This window comes from Scomber scombrus, chromosome 9 (genome assembly GCF_963691925.1).
Source record: "Scomber scombrus chromosome 9, fScoSco1.1, whole genome shotgun sequence".
NCBI classification, from domain to species: domain Eukaryota; kingdom Metazoa; phylum Chordata; class Actinopteri; order Scombriformes; family Scombridae; genus Scomber; species Scomber scombrus.
The window spans coordinates 11,504,080-11,529,066 of record NC_084978.1 but is presented as its reverse complement, the minus strand read 5'-3'; the positions used below and the strand labels follow the sequence as shown (position 1 = coordinate 11,529,066).

The 24,987-nt window shown below is 37.5% G+C and overlaps 1 protein-coding gene across 1 annotated transcript in view; it reads left to right on the top strand.

Moving 5' to 3' along the window:
• Nucleotides 1-1,728: 1,728 nt before the first annotated feature.
• Nucleotides 1,729-24,987, top strand: part of enox2 (ecto-NOX disulfide-thiol exchanger 2) — a 175,275-nt gene continuing 152,016 nt past the window's right edge. Inside the window, exons 1-2 of the mRNA XM_062425353.1 lie at nt 1,729-1,837; nt 21,022-21,111. The gene's annotated coding sequence lies outside the window, so the exon portion shown is untranslated. The remainder of the gene's footprint in view (nt 1,838-21,021; nt 21,112-24,987) is intronic.

Below are 24,987 nucleotides of genomic sequence, written 5' to 3'. Positions count from 1 at the left end.
AACCACAGTGTTGTTACACCATAAAACATCTTTATTTTTTTAAACATTTGTATGAGTCGTTCTGGAAACACACAATGGATCGTTTGTACAAACAACCCATGTAGTCATTTAATTTGAAGGATTTGTTGTCTTTAAAATACCTACAGTTAAAACTAAAAAGAAATATTTGAGCTGCCATCTCAAGGATGTTAAAATTATGTATAAGTATTAAAAGAAAGCTGTGGAGTTTCCTGACCTATAAATGTATGCATTAACAGGCTACATCACTGCATTCACAACCAGAACATCAGTAATAAAAACCTGCCCCCTTGAAAAGCTGTCAAAAGTGTCAATCAAGAATTACTCAGCGAGGCAGGCTACACTTTTTCTTTTCTTTTTTCTATGGACTGGAGCATAATGAAGTTGCCTACAAATAAATAAAATAAAATAAATACAATTTTTCAGTGAGTGTAGGTGTATGCATCTGCTTATTCTCCATTACAGGACTAAACATTTACATTACACTGTGGAGAATGTAAATTGCAGATTTATGTTAAATTATTTAACCCCATTACATCAACCCCATCAATTTATAACACATCCCCTACAATTGTTGGATGTCATAAGCTGATATTTGAGCTAATACCAATACAGATTTAAATGTAAAAGGACTTTTCTCTTGGACATCCTTGTTTAAATATTCTGGTCAAATACTTACAAATATTGTATTACAAGGAATGATGACACTTGGTGAACTGACATTGTTTGGTTGTAAGGTTGGAAATATCTGTTTTATAGCCCTGTTTCTACTTCCTCTCTAGATGATTATATGTTGCATCACTGTTGGCTGTAATGGGATTGAGTGTTTTCTTATATATGTACACATCGACATATTTATGTGATTCTGCAATTATCTCTACAAGTTTGTCACGTGCTACAGTCAGCACTATGCACATAATGTATCTATAAATATAATTTCAGTGGTGTGCACTAATTGTAATTTATTCCCTGTTACAACATTCTTGCAATTGCAACTCACTATGTGCTTTAAGAATTAAATGGGCAAATGCAAATGTATTACAATGGCAAAAGGATTTATCGGACTGTACAGAAGGTAGTCTATCGAACAGTGTGCTAAATTGTTCAAGCTCTGTACTTTAACAACCACAACATTAAACTGATGTTTTGATGCTAATGCATCAGTCATAATAATCTAATCTCATAATGATGTAATCTTCTGAAATGGACCTTCTGCTTGACTTTTAGTAGATTTTTAATACTTAATGGTAATTTTGCCAGTAATACTGATGTTAATATTTAAATAAATGAAATTAGGACTTTTACCTGCAAGTGAATATTCAGACATTGCAATTTTCCTTATGAAGTTAAGGATCTGAATACATCTTCCACCACCAATTATTCAAATTTTAAACATTAATAAACCTTTGATTTGCCTAAATAAATGATGAATATGTATTTCCCTGAATACATTTATTATATTAGATTGTGTAAGATTATGGATTTCTTATTTTTAAGAAATGATCAGATGTAAGGTATCTATATCTGCAAAGTATTAGGTACGTTTAATACACATAAACAATAAATAAATAAAAAAGTCCTACATATTTCGCCCACAGGGGGACGAAAACAAAACGTCAACAAGAAACACGTGTTGGCCTCTCGCTTGCCGTACTTGGCTCCGCCATTAGTGACAGGTCCCGTTGCTAACCGGAAGCTTTCCTGGTTACGCACACTCACACAGAGCAGCAGCAAGACACCTGCAAAGCTGTGTATGGATGTTTGTAGGAGACCTTACGTGGGCACAGAGACCATGGAGGAGGAGACTCGACGCTGTCAGGTACTTTTAAACATCCTCTTCGCTTTCCTCCTTCACTTTAGTCCGTCAGCTGTTAGCTCCTCTCACAGTGTTGCTGTTCCGGGAAAGTTTACAGTAATAAAGCACCATATCGTAGAAAGTAGACGGCAGATTAGTCATTGGTTCCACATCAAATGCGCTTAGTTTGGGTTAACTTGAAGCGCTATGTATCGACAAACGTGGTTTATGAGAGATTTGTCCGTACGTCAGTTGAGAAAACAACTTATTCACCTGACTTACGTGGTGATTTATGCATTAATGTAACCGTGCAGTGTGACAGCATAGCTCGCTGTAACATCATTTCTGCAGCGAAAAGCTCACATGTGCAGCTACTTTTCACTCCCATTGAGAACTCAGCGGGCTATACTGCTAGTTGCTCCCTTTTTTAAGTGTTTGCATACGCCTTTAAGGAGCTAAGTGTAGTCCAGCTATAGTTCAAACTATTATCTGCCATTGAAAACAGATCTCAGGAAGTTATTTTGGTGCAGAGAACAACTGATTATACCAATCATAACAGACATTATGGCTGAAGGTGAGTTTTAGAGATGCTTGCAGGTGGGAGACTGAGAATTGTTGCCTATTCTTAGTAGATTATTATTATTATTATTACTATTCTGTAGGTAACATGTAATCATGTAGGACTGCAGCTCTCAATCCGTCATCTTTTTAGGGGGGGGGGGCTAAGTGCCTGTGAATTAATAAAACATGCAACAGCAATATGAGAAAGACATTAAACATTTTTTGTATGATTACAGTTCCCCGAGAACAAGGTGCAGCAAACTTGAGCCTGCCTGATATGTTTTCTTATCACTGAAATATCTTTGTCAGCATGTGTGGTCTGATATGCACCCATATATATATATATATACTTTAAAAAATTTGTTTAACGTTATATAAACAGCATTTCATTTATATTTGATCCTTTTTCTTGATTCAGGTTTAATATATTTGTGCATATTTTGTTGTAGGTACTTATGATTAATACATTTCCGGTGAAGTTTACTGTTTCAGTGTACTGATGTCATGATTTTATACAGTCAAGTTTATTGTTAAACTGTAAAATATCACACCTGCATGACATATCTTTGGAGGAGGAGCAAATCCTCACACTGAGAAGCTGGAATGATTATCATTTAGACCTAGACCAATGGAGTGAAAGTGACATGTGTGGCACTGTACTGGGCTACACCAAATTTGCCATGTTGCTTCTAGACCAGGGGTGTCAAATATACGGCACACGAGCCAAAACCGGCCAACCACTGGGTCCAATCCGGCCAACTGGATAACTTTAGAAAGTGTGAGAATTGCAGAAAAGTGATTCAGGTTTTGCAGTAAAATGCAGTAACAATATATATTATATATTTATCATATATTATTTGTAGGTTATTATGGTATGTGTTTACTGGTCCGGCCCACTTGAAATCAAATTGGGCCGTATATGGCCGCTGAACTACAATGAGTTTGACACCCCTGCTCCATACAAAAGTGCAGTTGTGATTTGCTATTACAAACTACTAACTTAGTACATTGATGAATACACTAATTATTTTTCCAATTAAACGATTACCCGTTTTGTTCATAAAATGTCCATCACTAATTCATAGAGCCCAAGGGGATGTCTTTAAAAAATAGGACTCATAGGACTTAAAATCAGCAAACCATATCTAACCCAAAGACTTTTCATTTAGAAACATATAAAACAGATCAAAACAGCATATACTCACATCCCAGAAGCTGTAACAAACTAATGTTTAATGTTTTCCCTTGATAACTGCCATGCATTGTCATAGATATTTGTTCTTTTTTAATATTTTTTTCCCTGTTGTCCACTTCTTCTTTTTTTTCTCTTTGCACTTTGAAACACATTGGATTCATTGTATTGTCTGTAGAAAGCTCTATAGGTGGAGTTGAGTGAGATAATGAATTGATTATTACACTTGTTTTCAATTAAGTAGATTCACTAAATGATTAGTTTACTAATGTTACACCACAAGGGTCATGTAGTAAGTTGCTTGCAGGAAGTAGTTGTAGTCATATGATGCTGTTGAGGAATTAAAAAAATACCTTTTACTCCAAGCAGTAAGACGCTACTGTTCAATTTTCTATTGTAAGTCTTCAGCAGACCACCCTTTGATGAGGGTACGACAGTGGAGAGCTCACATCTAAAAATATGGAGGATCATTATTACAGGCTCCTCTGTAAATACATTCATTTCCAGAAAGGCTCATGGCAAGGTGCATTTCTTTTGAGAGAGATTTTGAAGGATTACTGAGTCATTAATGGTAACCTAATACCAGTGATATATGGGGTGTCATACAGGTCTGAAGATCTAAGTCCAATAATGAGCTAAAGCATGTCTGCGCAGGTATAATCCTAAATCTTGACTCCACATTTTGCTGTTCATAGCAAAGGTTAATCCTCGTGTTGATTAAAAACTGAGGATGACATTTGTTCTGGCCCACTCTGAGTCCCTGTTGTCAGAAATACAACCAGCATCTGGGCGGGAAGAATCACATTTGAGGTACTTTAAGCATTTCAGCATCTTCCACATATAGTAGCTGTTTTAATACAGTGTAATACAGTTTCTTTCATGTATTTCCTGTGAGGCTGTGTAACACCTTACTGACAGCAAGAAAATGATTAATTACAGATGATTGGTGTCACTTTAGTGTTAAAACAATAATAGAAAAATTAATAATTGAATAATTAGTTCTCAAGTGTGAAGAGTTGCTGTTTTTCTGTTTTATGTCGTGAATTTTGAGGGTTTATTTTTTTTGTCAGACAAAACAAAGTTTCAAAGACATCACATTTTCATTATTTACTAAACATTTTTAACATGATTCAAGACACAGGATTCTAGAAATTCAAACATTTTGTAGAAAAAAATAAAAAAAATGTGACATAAGACTAAGAAATATTTCTTATTTTATTTGTTAAAAGTGAGAATAAATAGGTCGAATAAGCTGCTGCATTGGTTTGACTGTTTAACTTGTGGGTTAAGGAGTGGAGCCATTTAAAGGTGGCATAATATATTTTATTTTATTTTATTAGTTTATTTGTCAGGGACAGTGCATATTAATAAACATTTCTGTATATATGCCAGAATTAGCTCAAAGGTTAGTTTTCATCTGTTGTCCCTGGCCAGGTGTGAGTTGGCAGCCTAAAATCAAGAAACTGATTGAAAACATTACAAGATAAGTTAGTTACAATACGTATAAAACACAAAGTGACATAAGCAGCACACAGTAAAAGCAAGGCAAACTACGTCTGAATAAAGCGACGAACAAATAGTTACAATCAATAATTGTTGTAGCTTTACCTCACGTTACGTGTAATAGTAGTAGTTTAGTTACTAACATCATATTTAATTCTATGACATATTGAATTTGATTAATATCCACATTTTTTATTCTATATTTGAGCTCTTCTCGCGTTGTGTTTACCATGTGAAGGATGAGGTTCAGAAGTTTACCTGTCTCCTTCTACTTGGGCCGGATTTATTTAAGCAGTGTTGAGGACTCGCAGGACCAAGATGTAATAGGGGTGTCAATATTCGTCATGTCAGCAGGTTGTGCTTCATTAATCTGTTTGATTGATCTAGCGACCATGTGGTGCCGTGACCTTGCTTTGCACAAATAAGAAGTGCACCCGTGCCAGTGTTACCTGATCTACTGCTCCATTGATGGATTGGTGCTTGACTTATTGAAGGAGCAGGACGGAGACATGTGGACACCAGAGCAGCAGCAGCAGCAGCAGCAGCAGCAGCAGCAGCGGCTGATGGGTTTACATGTGTAACAGAGTTGGATGTATATTGTTACAGTTTATGAATGACATCACACAGCCATTATTGTGGCGGGGGATGAAGTCATTGTAGGCTGCTGTGTTGTGGTAAGCCCCATGAGCCGGAGGAACAAAAATGGTGGAATATGTCATTACTCTGAGACACTGGAGAGACACAGATATATCAGCAGCAGAGGTAGCTGGAAAATTTGTTGCTAGTAGTAAACATATATTTTCCAACCTGGTTCCTATCCTTAACTCTTCTTAAAGACTAAACATGATCACAATCGGTGATCTTTAGGTTTTGGTCTGTTGGTCTCACAAAACAAGCACTTTTAAGACATTACTTTCGGCTTTCACAATTTTGTGACATTTTATAGACCAGTTTAATTAAAAATGATAATAAATCAGTAAAACAGTCATTCTTAGTACACTATAAATAGCATCCAGTCTGATCAAAGTTTAATTGGATATACTCCCCTCTTATTAATGCTATGCTAGCCCAGTTTGTGAGATTGACAGTGAGGTGGTTTTCAAGCCATTACTGTCATTCTGGTCATGGATGGACTTTGCTGAATCTCCTTTGTTAGAGAGGCCCCCTTTTTTCATTTTAATGTTATTGTTGCTCTAGTAGTCATCTTTTTATATAAAGTGCATTTGTCAGCGCTCAGTTTCAGATCTGCCAGTTCAGTTAAATGTGGGTGTTTTGGTAAGGTGACCCCGACTGCTCAGAAGAGAACAAAGCTTGAATTAAAATGCAGTAACTTTATTTATTTTTTTATTTTTTTTACATTTGTAGTGAAAAACCTGTTCTGCATACAAATGTAGGTTAGTTTTCCACTTATGGATTAAACTAGCCTGTTCATAATATAATCTTGTACTGTCATAATAGATTATACGCAGTGGACAGTACTTAATGCTTCAGTGAATGTTTGACGTACACAAGCACAGAAATCTGCTCTTCTCACATAGGCGAGCTGTTTTATGATTTGGAGGTGGTGCTTTTCAGAAACTGTTTAAATTCCTTTGGTGCTCCATTAAAATCAATAATTATATAATTTATTAAATAATTGATTTAGGCTGACATTGACCCATAAATTTGCAATTGAATGGAATAGGTGTACACATGGATGTTATATTTTCCAGTCACTATCTCAATATCTTGTGATGGACTGTACACATTAATGTTTATGGCCTGAAGGTCTAAGGAGTGAGGTTATTGATGATATATGTAAAATAACCTTCCTCTACATGCCCCATCTTTGCGAACACAAGGAGTAATAGGACTCTGTTATTTCCTCCTGCAATCCTAATTCAGTTTATGAAAATGCATTACCATAACAGCACACCCACTTTCCACCATATGGTCAAATTTTTACTATTTGAAATGAGAGTGGTGGGCAGTCCCTCTGCTTTCAGACTGTGTGTTGTGTGTCATGTCTTTGATTATCAGTGTGCCATGTAGAGTAGCTGAAAGCTCGTTTAGACATATTAATGAGATGTAAGGGTGTATATGCACACAGGCTAGCTCTACAGTGTGATTCAATTAAAACATACAAGTCTGCCATGCAGCATGAAATTACTGTTTTTATTGCAAGCGTCAATCATGAACTAACCAATTTTGCAGTGCTGTGACTGTAAAAACTGCAATTGAACTTAACTTTTAGCTTGTGCTGAGAGGGAAGGAGGATGACGTCAAAATCTGTGGAAAACCGTTTATAGAGAGCTGTGAGTTAATACATGCCATTAAACTGTCAAACATATATTATCTAATCTGGACGGTTTTAAAGTTGAAATTATTTAATCAATTTGTCAATTAGTAGATCAACAGTTTTTAGACAGAAGATTTTAGTAAAAAAAAACAAAAAACAGCTCATTTTGCTGTTTAGACCATCTCTCAAAAATGTGTGGGCATGATGGATCACATTTTGATTTACATCCGCACTGGCTACTGGGGGCTGGCTAACTATAGTAGCTAACAACTGAGTGTCTGTGTTGCAGAGCTGAGCCTCACCTCCAACACGGTAAATGTACTATATTATATTATATTATTAACATCATCACTAAAGGAGGCAGTAGAATAGCTACTGTTATAGTTTAAATTAACAGAAAGTAAATGACCATAACCATATTAAACCATACCATAATAACCTACAAATAATATATGATAAATATATAATATATATTGTTACTGCATTTTACTGCAAAACCTGAATGAAGAATATAGAAAAAATTACATTGATTTAAATGCAGTAATGCTACCAATGATACAGAAAGCTCAGCAACTATAAATGAGAGACAATACACTTACTGCAGCAGGCCAGCAGATCATGTCATTTTCTATTGATTTGCGTAATTTAGCATGACCACGCCCATTTCAACCCCAATATCAGGAAAATGTACAAAAACTTAAATGGCAATATTTCCAATTTGGATTGAAACTAAATTCCAGTACTTTTTATATGCTTAATATAGTTAGAGGGCTATTAGGGTTTGCAGTGGCTTTAAGGAAAAATACCAAATATTCTCGTTCCTTTGTTGTCTTATGTAATATAAAACTCATTATCTATGTGTTTTGAACGGTCACACAAAACAAGTGATTTGAAGTCACCACCTTGGGAATTTTTCACTTTTCTTAAACATATTTTATATGTAAAAAATAACTGATTCATTGAGAAAATAGTTGGCCGATTAATTGATAATGAAAATAATCATGAGATGTAATTGAATAATTGAATCCTAACTGATTTCAATACATTAATGTCAGCCTGCTGTAGGCAATGCACACTATGCAACCGTGTTATTTTGGAAAATATAAATAAATATTTCATCGATTTAAGCACAGCTTTAAACAATTGAGATCAGGAGTCAGGGCAAAAAATAAAAAATAAAATAAAATAAAAAATCAGGATTTACATATAAGAGCAGTTTAACCGACAGAGGCATTTTTGCAGTTTTAAGCTTTTAGTTTTTACTTTTAAACATTTAGAGCAGGAAACAGCAGCTAATCAATTCCTTAGCTGTGTGCCAGCCAATTATTGCATTACTTACATGTATTAGACATCAGAACTCCTCAGCAGCCACTGCTTCATGTTAACAACTTCACTTCCCCAGCAGCTTTTTGTATGAAGCAAATGCTTCGTTAAGCAGTAGGAGGTAGGAAGACATACATACAGTATATTATATATCCATTAAAATGTTGTTACCCTGATCAATGCTGTACACACATCATTTGTTGCACATCTGTCCGTCCTGAGAGAGGAATTCTTCCTGTTGCTCTTTTTGAGGTTTTTTAAGGGAGTTTTTCCTTATTCGAATGGAGGATCTTGCTTTACAGACTGTAAAGCCCCCCCCCCCCCCCATGTAAATTTGTGATTTGTGATATTGGTTGGGCTATATAAATAAAGTTGACTTGACATGTCCAAGTGTTCACTTTGGTCAATTACAAGCGGTTACAAGCAGTTTAGGTCTGTGACATCATTGGCCTAATTGATACAACTGAGCAATCAGCTAGCACACCTGGTATTGATTAGCTGCAGTTTCCTGACACATCTGCCTGCTCCTGATGGCGGTTTTAAAGTAAAACTAGATGCTCAACAACTGCAACAGTGTACAACATCTTATTTTCACTCTTTTTTTATATGCGTTTTTAATATCAGCAGATCCTCTGACATTTGTAAATGTTATTTAAATACTTCCTTTAGATGATTACGCCCAGCAGTCCCATCATACATTTTCACACCATGATGTGAATGTAAACACTAGTTAGTCTATTATGGCCTGAACTTCTGCCAATTAATATCGGCAGAGTGTTTCTTGCTTCAGAGTTTTTTTGTTTGTTATGAATGTACGTCTGCCCTACTGTTTTGTCACATCTTATTCAAAAGTGCCCTAAGTAATATTTTGATTTGATCCGCTAAATCTCTCTGACTAGACATTCCCGCCTGAGGCCATTTTCTAAACTTAGCGCCGTGGATGGCACCGTGGTGAGAACGTTTCCCATGTTCTAAACCAAATTGTTTTTTCCCCACTCCTGGTGAGGAAAGTTGACACGTCTCATTATAAGATATTTTAATAAGCCTCAGTGGAATTTGGGAGGTGGATGAGAAGAGGCAGGCGGTGAGAGGGAGCCATCTGAGCCAATCAATAAACTTGTCTGTACAAAACAATGATGGTTGAATAGTAGAAAGTGCTCAGTGCTCAAAGTCAATAATATTATCTTACAAAACTATATTCTTATATTTTGTTTCAAAGATAAAAATATAAATTTAGTCATATTGATTATAGTTCCTCTATCAGGCTTCCATTGTCATTTCTTCACTGTACATTAATTGTCTCGTCACACTGCGGCCTCTTGTAAAAAATGTTTGTCATAGCAACTAAACTACAGTTAAATCCCCATGTCACTATCTTGATAACCTCACAACACACTGTAACCACTGTGATGTGAGAATTTAATAGTGTTAATTGCGTTTAATTATATATAACTGAGACCTTAACTGTTGAGTATCAGGCAGCACTGAGTTCAACCGGGTATTTTTAATTTCTTACATAACGGAGCTGCGTAGTGCACACTTAGCCTCAAGGAGGCCTTGATTTAAATTAGTAGAGCACTTAAGACATGTTTGATTGCTGATAATTACATTAAGAAAATTCAGCAGCACAGCTTTCATAAAGGGATTCTAATATTGTGTCAAAGGTCCTTGTGTTTTGTATAATATCCTTGGAAAGAAGAGTGCTGGTTTGTATAAATGGTGGCAGGAGTGTTTGGAGGGATCAAATGAAAGGTTTCAGACACAGAATAGTTTAAAAGAGTGCCTGTGCGATGTATGCTTGTATGCAAAAAAGCTTCTTTTTTTTTTTTTAACCTAATGTGGGCTAGATATCACCAGTTTTCAGGAGACTCTGAAGTCTTATTTTGAAATGTTGCTTTTTGTTCTCAGACAGAAATTGTTAAAGGACTGACAAAAGCATAATATTTTCCCCTTTGTGTGGTAATGAAAGGTAATGTCAGCCAGGGAGAGTTTGTCTTTTTAATTGAATATTTAATATATTATAACAACACTCCATGGTATTCTTTGTCACTTATATAATTTTTTTCCCTGACAGTATTTACATTACGTGCATTGCAGTGGTAGAAATGAGGGCAAAGGTACTATGCAGATGAAGATATTTAGTTGGCATTGTGAAGTAATTATACTCACCTGCCTCCATAGAGGTCAGGTTACCTTATGTTCAGTGGATGTTAAAAATAAATCTATTTCTTAAGTTTAAACATCACCTACCTCCTCAGTCAGTACAAAAATAAACTAGCTTAAATGACAGTATGGGAGCAAATGGTGTATGCTTCCCAGGAGGCTTAAAAAATAGAGCTGTGGACTCACTCATATTCTAAGCACCACATGGGATATGTTGCACTGTAGGCCTATACTGAAGTAACATAGAAGATGAATGAAAATTTCACAGTGACCTTGCAGTATACATCCAGGACAAACGTAAGTGCATTTCATTGGTTTTATTTTAAGGGCATAGCCTAGTGCCTGATAAAGGTTTCATTTAGTCCTAAACACTGACCTGCTATCCTCGGCGTACTTTTTCCTCAGGCAGACTGAATTGCTGTTGAAATTGGGTCTAACCATCTCGCTACAATATCCTTTATCACTCCCTGTGGTCAGTCATTTAGGCTATGTTGCTTTCAACTTTAGGGTAAATCTTCTAATCAGATCTCAGTGGACCCTGATCTTATGTGACGTCTTGGAAAGGTGTGAAGTAAATTAATTTCACACCCCAGTAATTCTGGAAACCGCACTGACATTGACAAGTAGGTGGTGGATATACTTTCATGTTAATCTTGCGGAGGGAAAAGTGCAGTGTTCATCACACCAAAACATGATCGGATATCAGAAATGCATGACTTTTAAAATTCATGAGTTGAACACGGATGTGAGCTACACTTTATACTTTGTTTTACAGTGATTACCTGATCATCTGAGGATGACCTCAGAGCTTAAAGCCTTTTGGGCAGGGCAAGTACTTTCATGAATGCCATATTTTTCATACAGTTGAAAGCCACACTTTTAATCAGGCAGCGCTGATGATGGGTTATAATTTTGGTGATTGAACTAAATCTTCAGTTGTGATGATGAGCTATGGGGGCTTTAATTATGACAGAAAGTGGTCCCAACATCATTGCACACTTTACCCTTGACTGTTATGTCCTGTATGAATGACATCTATTTTTTTCCGAACTAATGGGAACTTGAATTAGATTTTGCAGGTTTTCAGTGGATTTTCATGCCCCTGTGTTTTAAGTGTTTTAGGAGTTAATTAGTCTTATTTTCCTGGTTTTATCTGAGCTTGCTTTTATCGACAGGATTTATGGAGAGTAACATGCAAATTAAACCTATTTATTTACCCGAGGCCTGTTTTTCTTTTTTTTCTTCTTTTTTTTACCCCAGTTTTTATCCAGAAGAAATCTGCAGAAAGCAGGGCACACCTGGAATTGTTTATGTGATCGCTCTCAAACCTATCATACACTAAAGCTTCGAATGACTATACATCTAAAACACAATTTTTAACCTGGGAGATTTTGTAAACATAGGCTTGGCCTGTGACTTTTTGATAAAAGATAGTAGCTGATTAGCTGCCAAGACATTTGAAATGACTCCAGTTGTAAAGCAAGGATTTAACTCTGTCAGAGCTCTGTGTCTGAAGCGTGCAGACATTTGGATTAATGTGCAAACTCGACTGTTTTTTTCTACCTCGGAGCAAATGCTGGAATCAGATTCTGAACAAATATAAGAATTGTTATCATTTTAACCGAAGCAGGTAACTGAGAGTTTTACTTCCTCTATAAATATTATTTATTTGCCCAGTGAATCACATTGAAAATAGCCAGAAATATTATAAATTATTATTAAATAGTATAATGATAATAATAATAATAATAATAATAATAATAATAATAATAATAATAATATAACTCACCTAAAACACAAAGCATTTATATAAGCAAAGTTAATTTGTTAAATGTTTGTCATATATTCAATTTTAAAGCAGAAACTGTTCCTTATGTATAAGCTGTTAAATGTAACTGGGAATTGTATTTATATTCCTTTCAGAACAATGATTAGACCTAATCAGGGATTGTATTTATCTGTTTTGTCAGCTTTTTGGCTGTCATTGCAGGCTGTGATTGTATTTGTGGTAACAGCAGCAGTAACGACTAACGAAAATAGTCATCTTTAGCTTTCAAACAGTCTGTACAAACAGCATTATTAAGACATGATAACCTGTTATTAGATATTATCATGCAAATTAAACCTATTCCATCAGCTATCTTTTGAGGGTACAAGCTTGGCATACATTAATTGGTAAAGCTTTGATCAGAAGCACCTAATGAAGTGTTAGTGATTTTTATTCTGTGCTGAAGACGTATTTTTGTGTAATGTTTGTCACATAATTCCCCTTTTCAGTAAGACAATTGTATGTGTAAGGTGGAACCTTTAAGTTGAGACTTCCCACTATAAGGTTTTATTTTGGCACTGACACCAATAACAGCCATAGACAGTATTTTCTCTGTCGTATAATCTAAGCTTTAAACATTTATCAAATAAAGCCTGTACATGGACAGTAGTGATGCATGCTTCTGCATGGATTGCAGTTATATCCATGGGCACTGCAGTAAATCCATGAATTAGGCAGGCGGGGTTATACAAAATTACATTCTCATTAATAGCATATGGGTCACGGGTGGTGAAATAATATATCATCAATAAAATGAAAATATTAATCACTAAATCTCTAATCTCTAAAATGTAAACCTAGTGCAGAGCTGCTTACCACTGCTGCTGCTGTTGTTGTTCAGGAGCTCTGAAATTGTAGATGGAATAGGACACCACTTTTTAGGATGTGAAGCAATTGCTGACAGAGAAGAATTTAAATGGGAAAAAACTTGGAGCAGTTTTTACTGATGGTGTTGCTGTTATGACAGGATGCCACCAAGGAGTTGTTGAAAAACTCGAGAGGACTCAGAATTGGTAGGATTGCATTGCACAGCTCATCGTCGTCTTCTTGCTGCTCATGACAAAGCCAGATCTGAGCAACAGGTGAAAAAGTTTCAGCAGGATTTGAGGTCATTTCGAGCTATTTTAGAATTCTGCTGTTCAGAAGTAACAAGGTGAATGATTTGAAGAAACAATTGGATGAGCCCCAACTTGAAGTTCACCCAGCTGGATCACTGAGAGCCCTGAGATTTGTCCTGTAGCACACAGCTGCTTCCAACACACAGGACTCTGACAAAGCCAAAGGACTACTGACGGCTTTAAGACAGTTCAACTTTGTGGCCCTCTTTCACATGATGAAGGATGGTCTTATGCATGTCGTCCCTCTCTCAAACCTTTTCAAAGAGCATATCTGGACTTCTGGACCTTAGTTGAAGGTACCAGAGATGCCGTGAGAGAAATGATAGTCCACCCTGGCCCTGCAGAAGATTCCCTTGGCTCTCTTCATGGTAACAAGTTTAAAGGAGATTAGCTTTTTGACGTCAACACTCAAAATCAGTCTTTGATCATATGAAGAGCAGGTATGTAGGATCGTTGATAGATACATAGACAGAAGACAGAAGATTACCTGTAAATACGATGGACATTTTGTCATGGTTCACTGTTTTGGAACCCAAGAAAGCCATTGTGGCAAACAGTCTTCTGAGGATATCTCTCTCAATGATGCAGAGAAACTTGAAAAACCTACTGACACACTTCTCGTAAGTGCAGAGGAAGCCAGCTCATCCAGAGTTTGCAATGCTTGAAGTAAGTCATAGTTTCCACTGACTCGTATGCTTCATTTTCCAACAGTTTGCAGAGCTTGTGAATATAGTGGTTTATTCAATGAAATGGAGGAAGTCATTAAGATGGTCATGATGATCACACTGTACCAATTACATGTGTCATGTGAACTTGGATTCAGCACACAAAAGAGGGTCAAGAAATTCACTGAGTAATACAAACCTCACCAGTCTGATGCTCATTTCAGAGCTTAGCCCTCCCCAAGAGCAGTTTGATTTAACAGAGCTGTTATCAAGAGGAAATGGATGAAGTGGAGGAGACAGAGGACAGGGAAGGAATAGAACCTGGAGATGAGAGAGAACATGGAGCTACCGTAAGTGATTAAGGACACTGATGCAGCTCAAAGAGATGGCCACTAAGAGAGGAGAAGTAGAAAGGGACAACAATTTACAGCAATGCATTGTATATAGTTTAGAACCCGACCAATATATCGGTCGGCCAATATTATCAACGGATATTGGCCTATCACATATATATTGGTGTCAGCGTACATGTTGTCCAATATTTTAAGTTATACAGGCAGCATTTAATGTGTATTTTATCCTTTTTCTAATTCAAGTTAAATATATATGTACATGTTTTATTGTTATGTGTCTTTTTTTGTTATTTAGTTAGTTTAATTACTTATAGTTATTTATAATTATTAAATTCCCAGTGTTGTTTCAGTGCACTGATGTCATTTTATACAATAAAGGTTATTGTCAAATATTATGCCTTCATTACATATCTTTGTCACAGGTTTTTGTTAATCACATTTAAGGGATCAATGCAAAAAATGTATGTTAAAGTATATATTCTTTATATAAAATTATCGGCTGACATATCGATATCGGAATTTTTTTACTCCTTAAAATCTGTATCGGCATCAGCCCCAAAAATCCATTATCGATCGGGCCCTAATATAGTTGGAGGAGAGCAACAAAATCCAATCTGACGAAAGAATAGGACAAGGTCAGGCCTGTATTTACACTCACAGGTAGTATTGCCACCATTTAAGGGTGAAACCCCCCCCTCTCATTTTGAAAAATTAATTTCAGGTCCTGCAATTAAAAAAGATGAATTTCATTTGCAAAATTTGCTTTGATTGAAAAAAATGTCTTCCTCTTGTGTAAGCAGTATTCTGTCTGAGCCTTAACCTCTTCCTTGGTATGAACTGCCACGTGGGATGCTGGCCTCGATTTACCTGGGAAATGACTGACAGCTGCTGGGATGAGAATAAGGAGTGACACAGACAATTAAAGGACTGAATTCAACCTGGCCTGACCTTCTGATCAATGCACTCCTGTTTAGAGCTGGCAGGCGAGAGACCGCCACTCTTTTTCCAGACTAATAAAGACAGCACAGAGAGCAGCTCCTGGGCCGGACTGCCAATACTTTTAACACCCCCATCGATTCTCATTACTGTTAATGGTTTCTTTGCTAGTGTGAGCCGGATGTTGGGGAGGGTTTGTGGGCAGAGGTGCAATCATAGAATTGAGGATGGGCAGAGTCATCACATTACGACCCTGGTCAGTGGAACGTCAGAGGGTAGTATCAGTTTTCAGTGTGTTGTAATACTGTGTAGAAGGTAGTCGGTGCCTATCATGAGTGCTTTCTGATCAGAGACTCTTCTTTGAATAATAATCATTGTGAAAAGTAATGGACATAGCCACTGTGACAGCCCCCATTGGTTTGTGGAATCTTGTTTTAGATCCTTGAGTTTGGCATTTTGACCGTTGCTGTCTTTGTTTTTCGGAGAGAGAAGTAAGTGACCATATTTGGACAAGAAGGTGGATCCGACTCCTCTTGTAATCTGGGGTTGCATTACGTAACGTATGTTTTTGCAACTAGTGGAGTCACCCACTGCCATTAGAGGGAATGCAGCTTTAAGTCACTTGAGCATTGGCCCGGTTTTTCAGACCCAGAGCTTTTTTTTCTCTATAATAATTTGTGTTGTATATGTTTTGCACAAAATATATGGACCCACAGAAAGAAGACGATACATAAAGAGTCATGAGGAGGTTTTTAATGTGGGTGCAAGAGAAGATCAAGGCATATCAGGGAGTACTTGGGAGTACATTTTGGAGTAGTATATTATAGTACAAGGCATCAGCATCATCAATCATTCGTGGCAAGATAATGCTTTATTAAAGCAGACTCATAGGTATGTCATTAAACTCAGATTTAAGGTGAGCACAGAAATGTTCCCCATTAAACAGATGAAGGTGAAAACAGCCTTCGAGAGTCAAACTGCACATACGCACACCATTCAGCATAATGAAGGTCAAACATCCAAGTGATGTCAGAATGAGCCAAACAAATTTTTGAGTGGATAGAGACTCTCCAATCAGTGAATTTTACAATCATCTTCATAAGTTGAAAGCACAAAAGAACATCACACATACATTTTGTTTCAGAAAACGAAGCACTTATTAAAGGTGCTGGGCAATCAATTGAAAATTAAATGTTGACTTTCCAAACTTTTTTGATCGATTTTGATCAAGGAATAATCTGTTGCAATCTATAATTTTCCGCATATTGAATATGGAGCACAAGTATATTTAATAATAGTTAAATTACTCGTTACAGCAGTAAATGGGTCAATTGATTGTGATATTGATTTCAGGTGATATCACCCCCCCCCCCCCCCCACTTGGTTATCCCCTCACTGAATTTCTCAAATTGAACTACAACTCGGGGAGCATATCCCTTCATCACAACAATACAGACTTTTTACAGCCTGTGATTAACTGTTCAACCTCACCAGTCTGAAGAATCCCCCTTGATATTTTTATGATTATGGAAAACATATATGACGTAATGCCTCCACCCTTGGGAGATAACCATTGTGATGTGGCACCAAGGTAGGAGATGCACGGTTTTTAATCACATGAAAGGATCCTTTTCCTGCTCAGGCCTGTAGCAGTTTGTGTTGCTGTTGTTCTCCCACTTAACTACTGCTGTTAATAGCTCTACATATTTTAGTGACTAATACAGCCTGAATACTCATATTTCTTTGGGGTGGTATATGATTATTTTTTGCTTATTTTAGGGCAATCTCTATTCTACTATCGTAAGCTGCCTTTGAGTATAGTGGATGACGTGCTAACCTCTGCAACACTAATATAGTACCTTATGTTATCTTTACAAGTCCAGATGCTCAACAACTTAAACAGACTTACCAACAATTGGGGATTAACTGCCAAGATAAGAACCTTGATGGCCAAAAATACTGTGAAAGAGAAAAGGTTTCAAACCAAGATGCCTTCCTTCTCTTCTCCACTAAATGCACCAGCTGTGCAAAGCTTAGCCAGAAAATCAGAGCTTAAAAAAAAGAACTTCTCAACTCTACCAAACACAAGAGGACGAAAAACGTATTGACACTCTGCTTCCTGCTTCCCACGTAATGTCCTGGGACCGGCTGATGATCAGATCCAGGTACATGAGGCGTATTCTGAAACAGATTTTCAGCAGATACAATAAGCCCCACACCAAAGACTATCCAGACACTATCCACTAGTCCGGCCTGAACCCTCTTGAGAGCGCCACCACAATGAATCTGGATATGTGCTGTTGACTAAACCGGGGAGCAAGAGTAAAGACCTGTTCTACCAACACATTGTCAAACCTGAGCTCTTGGCAGACATTGTCCGGGTTAAAAGAACAGTCAGAAACAAGAAGAACAGTTCCACTGATGTCTCACCAAAAGGGTTGGCTTGAGAACAGGTGTATTATTTTACAAGAGCTACTTGCCACCTCTAGCTCAGACGCTAATATCAAGACCCATGCAGCCATGACTGAAGGTACAGCTAAGTCCACGAAGAGTGACAAGTCCCCTCTCTGATATATTTGTCAGGTCCAATCCCCACGTTAGGGAAAGGAATGGAACATTTTAGCTGCTTGCTGGCTCATTTACAATTTCAATCTGTTCAGAGAGCAACAAAACCATGACGGAATGGATCGGGTTTACAACAGAGTAGGGGTCCATACATTTACTGACAACTTAACCTGTGACCTCCAGCACCCCACTGCTGGTATTTGGAAAGGATCAAGAAAATCTGGGGAAAGAAAACCACTCTTCCTATCTTGGATTACAAGCACTATGCCATGAATAATTCCCAGTCATTTCACACAAGTTAAAGATGCAAATAAAAGGGATGTGTGAAATGTTATGCGATACCTAGTTCCTGCTTATCCAAAGAAGTCACTTTGGACTATGCCAACATGTAACAGATTTAACACACAAAAAGCGACATATTTTAGATCTTATTATTTCCAAGGTACTACACATATCTGAGGTTGTGGGGACTGCTTTTGCCCTTTCTGATCATAAATGTGTTTTCTTTAAAATAACCATCTCTGACACCAGCAGAATTAAAACAGAGGTAATCAGAAAGCGCTATATCAATGAAAAAATGTTTACATTACCCACCCAGGCTTTTTACACCCACACCATCTCTGCCTTCAGTTACTGTCAGTAATCTTGTAAACAGTTTCAGTTCTTAAGTTATTTGTGTTTTTAATACCATTGCCCCCATGAAAATCAAAGTTGTCTCTGGTAAGAACAAAAGACAGTGTAAACAAGCACAATGCAGGTGGTGAAAAACCAAACTCTGGGTTCATTATGACCGCTATCCACAAAGTCATGCACTGACTTTGCATCTTTGTCACTGATAAAAACCTGAAGATAAGACAAACAGTCTGTAACTCCATCTTGGTCAAAATAGCAACTTCACCCCTGCCTCTGCATAGGACTATTTTGGACTACTTTTAAGTCCATAGCACTGAACATACTTTAGATAGTTAATAGTTTTCTTCGGACAGGCCTTTCCAATGGCCCTGAAGACCACAGTTATTAAACCTCTTTTTAAAAGGTCTGGATACTACTAAATAACCATAAAATCAGCCTACCACCACCTTAAAAAGTAATAATTAAAGGATTTCTGTCTAAACAAGATACAGAATAACTTGTTCACGTTTTCATTTTCAGCAGGCTAGACTATTATAATGGTGTTTTCATGGGTCTTACTAAAAAAATCAATCAGACAGCTGCAGCTCATCCAAAATGGTACTGCCACAGTCCGCAATAACACTAAGAAAGTGGAGCACATTACACCAGTTCTTAAATCGCTGCACTGGCTTCCTGTGTGTCAAAGGATATATTTTAAAATCCTATTACTTGTCTATAGAGCACTAAATGGTCTCAGGCCTAAATACATCTCTGATTTACTTGTAGTTACGAAACATCCAGACCCCTTAGGTTATCTGGGACAAGGTTCCCAGGATCAAAACCAAGTGAGGTGAAGCAGCTTTTGCTTTCGATGCTCCTTACCTGTGACACAAGCTTCCTGAACACCTGTGGTCTGCTGAAACTGTCAGCTCAGTTAATCAGGGTTTAAAACACTATTGCTTACTGCAGCTTTCCAATAAATTAAGTATGATTATTAAGTATTTTTAAGCCTCTGTAAAGCACTTTGAATTGCTTTGTGTCTGAATGGTGCTTTATTAATAAACTTGCCTTGCCTTGCCATTGAGTTTTCTTACTCAAATCTTCTTGGATTACAGCAACATTGTCTACTCATCATTTCAGTGTTCAGCAGAGACCTTCAAACTGAATATCACTGTAGGAAAACAATGCAAGAGGCTGTGTTAGTGTGGGCACGTTGCCACAGGGTGCAGGTAAAGAAGATGAAATAGAAATGAACAAGCCCAGGATGAAAGCTTAAAATGCGAAGACAGCGGTTTATATTCTTGCGCTCCTTTGAGGTCAGATTACACAGCTCTGGAAAGTTAATCACAGCCGCAATCATTTTCTCCATCTCAATACCAGGCAAGTACAAACAGGTCTATTTGCAGACTTGCAGTATATACATGGCACACCTACTTCAGTACATGACACACCCACTTGATTAGATTTAGGCATGAGCAGGGGAAGGGTTGGGGCGGGGTTGTGTAGTAAAGTGTGCCTGTAATGTAGTAATGTGAGTGGATAGTGTCTACACGACACACTCATTAAATGGTGAAAATTATGCCAAAAAGCCTGAACCCAATTGTTAAATGTGTAGGAACTCTTTAGACACAGACCTAATAAAATGCTTGGAAGATTAATGGTAGAAGTTGAGGTTATTATTTATTGGTAAGTTAACCAAAGGATTAATCAACTAATCAGAAAATAATATAGATAAATCAATAAAAAAAATGTGCAGTCTTAATAAAGCACATGCAACAAGGTATTCCACCTGATATTTGTGCTTGCACATATTTGCCAACACAGCGTTTTGCTGGATGACCAAACATTTTGCAGTGGATAAAGGAGAACCTGAACCAACTGTTTTAGTGTAGCCCTCTGCAATGGGACCCCCCGCTGAGCAAAGCAGTGGTCTCAGTGAAATGGGTGAGGAAGCCTGCGCCTTTGCCAGCACTGCCATTGTCAGTGTGAAAAATGATATGTGCTATATCAAAATTGACTGTATGGTGATTGTTTTAGGTCTGCAGCTGTAAAACTGACTGAGAACTGTGAAAGTTGAGGTATATTCAGATTCTCTACTGTTGTGTTTTCAGGCTCCAAGATGAAGCCAGACAGCTGCTTCTTTGCCAGAGTGAAGTTGCCTGATGCTTAGGAGAAGCAGCTTTATGACTGGAACATCACAGGTATGATCACTGCTACATGCTAATTACATTGAGCGTCATTTTGCTGTGAAAGTTGTTGTTGCTTGCTTTTTGGATATTTTTCAAATTTGGCACTTAACAGTTTGCTCTTGTGTAAGTGTGAATTGATATGAGCCAGGAGTGCCTACACAAACAGCTGTCATGTACTTATGGTTTAATTTCCTTGATCCAAAGCAGATCAATGTATGTTTTGAATGTCCTTTGCTAGAAAGTGGTACACAGGGATAAATCAGTGCTTCAAGTATTGTGCTTGCATCTACTGTTCTTTGTTGTCCTCGAGGCTCAGGTGCAGCTTGCCTCTCAGGCTATTAGTACTGGAATCTGCCTTCAGATTCAGCAGCAGATAGAGGCAGCGGTATCTCCTCTAATTGCCTGTTGCCTAAGAACTACGAACTACTGGAGATGTGGGCTGCATGTCAAATAGTGTTCCCCAACTAGATTCTGTGCCTTCATTTGGGCACATTCACAAATTAAAACCATGCTCATTTGAATAAACTGCAGTGTATGTTTTTATCCACGGCATAATTATCTAACCTCTATTTTTGTTTTGGTCTTGAATGCATCACTATAACGTCTGCTTTATATTTGGTTATTAAAACTTGTACTGTAACTTTCTGCACTACTTGTCTATTCAGACAAACCAAATAGACTTTTTTGAGAAACACAAATGCAAAAAAACAATTTTTTAATGATTTCATGATCTGCCAACCAAACCAGTGTTTTGAGTGGAATTAAACATTTTGGCAGCGTTACACAGTTAATGACCATGCATCGAATGCCAATTCTCAACTCCTGTTTTTGTCCAAAACATACAATCAAGCTCATTTGCAGAGGAGCGAGAATCAACAATGCTTGTTGCTACCTTTTTCAAACAGGCCTTGCTAATATGAGTTGTTGCTCTCATTCATAATTGTGCCAAGTGGGAACTTGACATTATTAAGCACTAAAATGAGGAGAGACAAATGTACTTTGCAATATTGTAAATTGTGTCTTGGCAGCTTGTAATATGTAGTAAATGTACAGTGTGTTTTCTTTAACCACACCAAATAATACCTGAAAACCTTTCAGCATTTTTAATCCTGTGCACTGACCCAGAGTGAGAACCAAACACTAGAATAAGCTCCAGTTTCTTCTCTCTTTTGGTCTTTTGGTCAGCCATGCCTTCTGTTTCCAGAAAGACAAAAGGTTTCTATGACTTTTCCGCCAAACCACACAGTGCAGAACCCAGTAGAACTCAGACTGTCTTTACTACAACTTCACAATGATTTGTGTTGCCATAAGAAAATATATTTGGATCCTGAACTCCTATATTAGCTGGTTTACTGATTAAATCCTCATTCTAATTTTATCCCAGATTTCCATGTGATACTCAGTATGATGTCCTAGTTTAATGCCCAGTGTGGAAACAAATGGGTCAAAGCTTTTATTTTTTAACTGGTCATGCAGGAATGTTTGTCGCTGCAGTTTTTAGGTAAAACTTTGAAGGTAAAATATTGAAGACTTCTTTCAGTTTAGAGCTTTGTGTAACAAAAAGAAGCCTTTAGTTACTGATATTTTTGAGTATCTGGTCACCCTGTCTCTAACAACACCCTTCTAGAGCCTGCTGCAAGATGTGATAAAAGCTTATTTTTTTTCTACCTCTTCTAAATCATATTCAAAATATTGATGTTGTCTTTTTGCTGAGAGCTGCTTGCTTGGCTTTACACAATACCTTGACCACACACACACACACACACACACACACACACACACACACACACACACACACACACACACACACACACACACACACACACACACACACACACACACACACACAGGAATAGCCTCTTACTGGTTATTACTGAGAACAGCTATTTGACACCAAGAGCAGCCCAGATACTACTGTCTGTCTGCAATGGAGAGGATATTACCTGTTATTCAGTTATAAGTGAAGACATTTTAGAGACCAGGGCAAATTTCTGCCAGTTTCTAAGTGAACATACTGATGGATCCATTTTCTGTCGAATGCTATGTAGTTTCTATGAACAAATATCTTCATATGAATGCAGAATCTGTAGGCAACAGGACAGGTACCGGAAGCGTTGTGGTTTCCAATTGCAGTCCAAGTGGTATTGACCAGTCACGCTTGAGAGGGGTTTGATTGCGATTGCGTTTAAACAGTCCGAGCAGAGAACAAAAGAGGCGGACCACATTGGCACAAAATGCAGTCTCTTGGCTATTGTGTGACAACTATGTAGTCTATATTAGCCTATATTAATGTATCTGTTCATAGAGATTAACTGAAATGTCATCTCAACTTGCTAATCGGACAGCAGTGCACAGTAAAGAATGCCTTGGCCCGGATATCCAGTTGCTACGCCCTCAAAATATTGACCATTCCCATCGTCAGACAGACTGAGTGTTATTTGTCTTTTTCTACTGCAGTCTTTCCTTTCCTGATTCTTTTGCTCGGTTTACAATACTACTGAAAAAGAGAGTGAAAGCATGCATTAACGTGTTTAGGATGGAGTAATAGTTGAGGTTAATTTCTCCGTGCTATAAAAACTAATATCTTTTTTAGTGAATCTGTAACAAAATAACACTTTCTTTTTAACCAAGGGACCAATAACTCCCTTCTGACCTTTTTTTGTTACATCCCTGTTGACTTCCCTGGGTTTATATTAACAAAGTACAGGCAAAATTCTTAAATTCGCTTTTCATGAATGCGCATTAAATTCATTCTAATTCATTTAGTTTAATTCATCATGCGTCAATATACTTTTTCAATGCATTAATGTATTGACAATATTAGTACTCACCTTTTCTCCATTTGTCAGTCTGTCTCACTCTGTCATTCTCACCCTCTCTCTCTCTCTCTCTCTCTCTCTCTCTCTCTCTCTCTCTCTCTCTCTCTCTCTCTCTCTCTCTCTCTCTCTCTCTCTGTTGTGATATGAACACACCTACAGTACACACACACACACACACACACACACACACACACACACACACACACACACACACACACACACACACACACACACACACACACACACGTACACGGTCAGTAAATTAGCTCCACTTAGCTCCACCTGTTTTCCAGGCTCAGTACTAAGTTCTCTTTCACCTCAGAGAGCAGAACAGATGTGATTGCCAGAATACTCAGCGCCCTTTCACATCAACCAATACATCCTAATTTTTATGACAGTCACTCAATAACAACATGCAAGCCGAGATAATGGAACTCAGCATTGAACCGGCTTCCTGTAAGTTTGGACCTAGTTGCTGAAATCAATGTTGTCTCTACTTCAACTACAAAAATCTTGATGAAGGAGCTTTTATTCCTATTTTCATCATCATTCGTACCTGCTGCCATCCCATTGTCTATTTTGTTTGGATGTATTGTGGCAGAATATCACCAATATGTGGGCATAATCATACAGCCCTAAAAAGCAGTACAGTCATCACTTGTTTCAGTGAACACATGAAGAAAATATCTAATGTCTTTATTCTCTTGCATTTTCCATAGTAACACTTTTTGTGATGGCGGTAGCTAATTACAATATATTCAGTTCGTTGTTGCCTCCAGCCTTTTGTGTTTTTCAAAAGGAAGACTGATGATTGTATATCTAGTAGGCTGAAAGGGCTGCTGAAGCACCTACACACACTCTAGCTTTCTCTTTGACACTGGCACATACCAATACACACAGAATATATTTATCATTTCAGTTGTTTGAATCAGATCTTGTGGCAATCAGCATCGCCCTCCCAAACTTAGTGTATGTTCTAAGATATTTTTGGCATAATCAAGAGTGAGTTTGTGGAGCAGCTCCCTTGACAGTGATTGAGGAAGAAATGATGGTACAGGCAGCTTACAGT